The sequence below is a fragment of the Serinus canaria genome, chromosome 4 (genome assembly GCF_022539315.1).
Source record: "Serinus canaria isolate serCan28SL12 chromosome 4, serCan2020, whole genome shotgun sequence".
NCBI classification, from domain to species: Eukaryota; Metazoa; Chordata; class Aves; order Passeriformes; family Fringillidae; genus Serinus; species Serinus canaria.
Genome location: NC_066317.1, coordinates 10,165,264 through 10,171,263, shown reverse-complemented (window position 1 = coordinate 10,171,263; position 6,000 = coordinate 10,165,264).

Genomic DNA, 6,000 nt, shown 5'->3' with positions numbered 1-6,000 from the left:
ATTTGGGCAAAGGCTTGTTGCTGTTTAGGGCCCCAGTGGAAATTGTTCTTTTTGCAGGTGACCAGGGAGAGAGGGCTCACAATCTGGCTGTACTGGGGAATGTGCCTTCTCCAAAAACCTGTGGCGCCTAGGAAAGCTTGTGTTTCCTCCTTGTTGGATGGTGGAGACATAGCTGTGATCTTGTTGATGACATCAGTGGGAATCTGACGCCATCCATCTTGCCACTTCACTCCCAGGAACCGGATCTTCCGAGCAGGTCCTTTAACTTTGCTCTTCTTGATGGCGAAGCTGGCTTTTAGGAGAATCTGGATGATTTTCTCTCCTTTCTCAAACACTTTTGTTGCTGTGTTCCCCCACACAGTAACATAATTGATATACTGCAGATGTTCTGGAGCCTCACCCTTTGCTAGTGCCATCTGGATCAGTCCATGGCAGATAGTGGGACTGTGCTTCCACCCCTGGGGCAGTCAGTTCCAGGTGTACTGCACTTCCTTACAGGTGAAGGCAAACTGAGGCCTGCATTCTGCTGCCAGAGGAATAGAGAAAAATATATTGGCAATGTCAATAGTGGCATACCACTTTGCTGCCTTAGACTCCAGCTTGTACTGGAGCTCTAACGTGTCTGGCACAGCAGCGCTCAGCAGTGAAGTCACTTCATTAAGCCACGTTACTCCACAGTCAATCTCCATTCTCCAGATTTGCTCACAGGCCAAATGTGGCTGTTGAAGGATGAGTGGGTTTTGCTGACCACCCCTTGGCTCTCGAGCTCATGGATCATTTTGTGGATGGGGATCACAGCATCTTGAGTTGCTCTGTACCATTGGTGGTGCACTGTCGAGGTGGTAACTGGTACTCGTTGCTCTTTTACCTTTAGGAGTCCTATTGAAGATGGGTTCTCTGATAGTCCAGGCAAGGTGTTCAATGGCTTGATGCTTTCTGTTTCTACAGCTGCTATCTCAAACGCCTACCTGAGTCTCTTTGGGTCTGGAAATATCCACTTCAAAGGAAATCTATGCTCAAAATGCATGGGGCCTCTGGGCCAGTCACAACAGGGTGTTTCTTCCACTCATTTCCAGTCAATCTCACATCAGCTTCTACCACAGTAAAATTCTGTGATTCCCCCTGTCTAGCAATAGAAACAGGCTCTGCCCCTACATGTCTTGATGGGATTAATGTGCACTGCACACCACTGTTGATCAAGGATGTTTTTATGGTTCTGATGCGCCAGGCCAACAAATCCAAATAGCCAAAAAACCAAGGTTTTCCCTAGCCTCTACCTGGATAGAGGCAGGGCCACTCTAAGCCTGGTTATCTTTCTTTCCCTGGACATATGTCTTAGAGGTTCCTTCAAGGGGATCAGACATGTCATCATCATCATATCTGGGGGTTTGGCAATGGGCCACTGGAGCTGCTTTTTTTTTTTTGGTGGAACTTCTTCTCTGAATTTGTCTTGTCCTTTCTCTTGTCCTGAGTTTGCCTGTTCAATTCAAGCACCCGTTGTGCCAGAGCAGCAGTAGATTTTCCATCCCATCTCCTCATGTTTTCTCCATAATTACGCAGGAAGAACCACAGCTCAGCTCTTGGGGTGTACCTTCTCTCTCTATCTGGGGAACGTCTGCATTTGGTACCAGAACTTCTGATCTGTATTGCTGAGATTTGGAGAAGGTCCTCTTTAATTTCCTCCCTGAGTTTCTTCTGATTCTCCTCTATCTTACCTTCTAATTTCTGTATGTGTGTTTCTAAAGCTGCGATTCTGGCATGTGTCGGGCCATGCATGGCATCTGCATATGCTTGGAGCTTCTTCGCCATATCAAGCATAGTCTCTTCTTTGTCATCCCACTCTATTATTCCTAAAGCAGAAGTGTATTCTTGTGGCCCAAGTCATACAAGTTTTCACCACATCATGGATGTACATGGTACCAAGTCTGGATTTACAGTGTTTAGGTCTTCTGAGAAGACAATCTCTGCCACTGCCATTTCCCTTTAGCGTTGAATCTCTTGTTCGATGGTTTTCTATTGGGTTTGCTACATATAAAGATTGTCTGTACACAGATATCTTTGTGCCACACTTCCCAGGACCCATGCCCAGAGACTGTGAGGAATGCTCATCATTAGCTCTCCTCATCATTCTTTGGTCCATAACCAGATCATGAGACAGGGATCCCAAATGCCTGGCTTCAGTACCATCCAGGATCATAACCTCGCCTGCAGCATCCCAAAGATGGACTAACCAACTAATTAGAGATTCATCAGGTGGTCAAGTGTAACCTTTCTTAGGCCATGGAGGTCCTTCAGGAAAAGGACCCAATAGTGACTTCTGATTTTGTGTCAGTAATTGGCTTGGAGGGTCCTTCCCCTGGATCATCATCGTCTACTGGCAGATCAGTTTTGGTTCTGTATTTTCTGCCTCTCGCAGTAGGAGCAACAGCCATTGGTTGAGGCTCACTGTCTGTTTTAGCTATGGGCTTAGGCTCACTGGTTTAGCAACAACCTGAGTATCTGGAGTGTTGGCTGCAGCCTGAGTGACTGGGGTAGCTGCTGATTTATCTCCCTGCCCCCCTGCCTCTGTCTGCTGCCCTACAGTATCTAGCAGTGTGCAATGAGCATATGCCAGGGCCCAGCTTATTGCAATGATCTTTTTCTCTGTAGAGTCATCATGGCACTTCTCTTTCAGGTATTTCCCCACCTCATCTGGGTTCTGTATTTGTTCACATGAAAATTCCCAGGCTAGGGGATCAGAAAATTCCTTCAGGGTTCATCCCATTCTCTCCCATTCTCCACACCACTCAAGAATTTTCCATGCCTGGGTCTACTTCTGGGTCAGGGGTCTCATCAGCTCCTCTGAACATCTCAGCCCTCACTCTAGACAAAGTACAGACCATATAAAGGAAGTTTACCAGATTAAATACCAGGTAGGTGGTCTCTTTAACATTCACGGGAAACAGAACATTCTCAAAAAGTGACTTGAAAGATTCAAAGGAGAAGAAGGAAAGGAAAGGCAGGGAAGCCTCATCCCCTGCTCTTCCTTTGGGTGCAACAAACTGTGCAATTACTAATAAACCCCCAAAATGCACTGCTGGAACAAGGATTCAGGGTAGGACTAAGAAACCATAAACCATACATATCTTGAACAGACTCCAGTACTTTTGTAAACTCCCTATAAATCATTATCACTGAGCCCAGTAAAATAGCTATTCTAATCCGTGCCCCTCTACTGTAAAAACTACGTGTTAGGGACAATACTGGAGCTATTTCTGGATAAGAAAATAAGCTTAGGGAAAGGCTAGAAAAGGCAGAAAGGTACAAAACCTCAAAAAAGCCTAGGGACCAAAACCACACGAGGGCTTCCACTCAGAGAGACATGACAAATTCAACCAACATGGCTACTGACTGCTTTATCCCAACACAGAGTAAGTATAACTAAAATGCAATCAGTGCAGTTTTTTCTACTTTCTCACACCCCATGTTGGGCATCAAAAATTGTATTTATCCTGGTTTAAGGCAAATTTGGGAGAAAACCTCTAAAATGTTTTCTCCCAAACCTAACCTCTAGAAAGCAGATTTAAGCATCCCTTCCCCCAACTGGTTTGGGAAAAAAAGATTTCCTTGAAGAAAGTGGAAGAAAAACCTGTTTATTTAACAGGCAAAGTATTCACTAGCACAGAAAATGAACAATATCAAGCAATAAAACTCCTTGCCTCTCTGAAGAGATGGCAAACTCAGAAAGTGCCCTTGGTGGGCTGTAGCTCAGCTCACTCAGTTTGTTATCAGTCCCTCTGGTGCTGGAAATGCCATGGCCCAGGCTCGGCTCGATGGCCACAGGTGTGAGCTGCCAGTGCTCTTCTGGATGTTCAGAGCAGGTTTGAACAGGTACAAGAAAAAGAAAAACTGTAGTCCAGGGAACCTCTCTGTCCCAGCTAGCTAAAAACTAACAAAAAGCAAAGGAGAGCTCTGTCCTGCGGTCTGACCGTGCTGCAGACAACACAGTCCAGGAGAAGGATGCAGAAAAGCAAGTGCAGCTTCTGATAATAAACTCTGCACTTCTTCTCTCCCCTGCTTTGCCCTTGGAACCAGCCTTAAAAAGGCAAAAATTAATATCCAGTATTAAAACAGACAGTTAAGGATACAAGCATCATATAGTCACCCCATAACACAGGCTGCAAAAAAGCTGTCATTGAGGGGGTTAAAATTCCCATCCAGTGTTTCCAGTCTAACAAGGCAATTTTTGCCAGGAAGTATTCAATATTTTCCTCCCAATACCCCACTCTTCTCTTGACTTGCTCTTTTCTTCCATTTATTTCATAATTGTCATCTGCTATCTTCCACCATCCACTGTTAACGAGAATTTTACTCTACATCTTTGATATACTTTTTATACAAGTTACATTCTAGACTATTAAAAGAATTACATTTTCTAATGTGCAAACACTGAATACTGTAATTACTAGCAGCAACATGGATGTCAGCTATAATGTTAATAAATGGCAATGGTTGAGTTTTGTCTTTAAAGGCAAACAAAAGACCTAAAAGTGGTACCTCTAACATTTTAAAGAGCAGACAACTGATTTTTTTTTTTTTTAATGTAAACTAGGAGCAACATCTGTAACTGACAACATCAAAGAGTATGCCTTATTACATATCTGGCAGGCTTAATGTGTGGTAAAGCTCCTTTTTGCTATGGTGTGTCCTTTACTACAAAGCCACAGCTCATTTAAATTTACACCTCAGTAGTGGCCACTTACATAAGAGGCTGCTGATAGCACCATCTATTAGTAATGCCTGACATGTTTTTGGAAAGAAAGAATCACTAATGTTTCCATGCTTTGGGCACAGGACTGGTATTTTTAGGGCTACCTTTAATCTCAGGGAGATGTTTGTGTCATCCTTGAGTAAAACAACTGCCTGTGTAATTTTCCTGGAAAATTCAAATTGTGTGTAACCTGTAAAAGCCAGACCCCTGAAAGATTTAATTTCCTTAGGAAAGGAAGCTGATGCCCTGAAAATGCAGAGGGAAGAAACACTCAGTTCAAATGTATAAGGAAGAGGAGCCAGAGCAGTACAGCAGGGTGGTAACATGCATAAGGCAGAAGCTGACCACTGGAATTCAGAGTTGGTGAAGCAGGAGACGCTGAGTGCCAAACGAGATGTGGATAGTCAGATGGAAACTGAGCTGTAGCAGAGGTACCTTTGCACGCAGATGGAGGTGAGGAACAGATTTGAGTGCTGAACTGCCTGTCACAGGGGCTGGGCTCCTGTCAGCAGCGAGATCCTTAAATCAGACGCTTGCAACGTACAGGTACAGGGGGCACAAATCAGTCTGGTCAAAACCATCACCCCAGAGCTCCTTACAGCTCTTCATTGCAGAAAATCTCCTTGGCAATGTAAGGGTTTCTGTCTGTAATGAAAATGAAACGCCTCCTCTTCAGCTAAAGCTCTTCATTTCTGCGAAATGCCAAAGGACATAATGCTGAAGCCCAAGGCTTGTAAAGGAACAAATTGTCCAAAACTTCAGACCAGGCTAGATCAAGGCAGTCTCGATGCATACTTGCTTCGTGAGCAGTCTGACAGCGCATCTTGTACTGCCAGAAAACAACAGAAACTGGATTACGAATTGGCTGGTTTCAAACCCACGCCCTCTGTGAGCCGGAGGGATAGAACTGGGGGCCGGCATTTCAGCACTGCACTGACAGGACACTGCCTGGGATGGGTTCTGCACGCCCGAGGCTCCGCAGCCGGCCCGACACGGGCGCACGGCAGCAGAGCCGCTGCCGGGACAGCGCCGCGCCCGCGGATCGGAGCGCGGTACGGGCGGAGGCACCTGTTCCGACACAGTGGAGGCGCAGCGACATCCTGGCCGTTCCTCCCGTTAGCCTCCTCGCTCCCTGCGGGGAGCAGGGAAGGATGAGGGGGCGCTGAGGGGACGCTGCTCCGCGTGGACGCTCCAAGCCCTCCCGCGCCCCACGGCGTTCCCAGGCCCTGGCGAGCCCCGCGCAGGCGCGG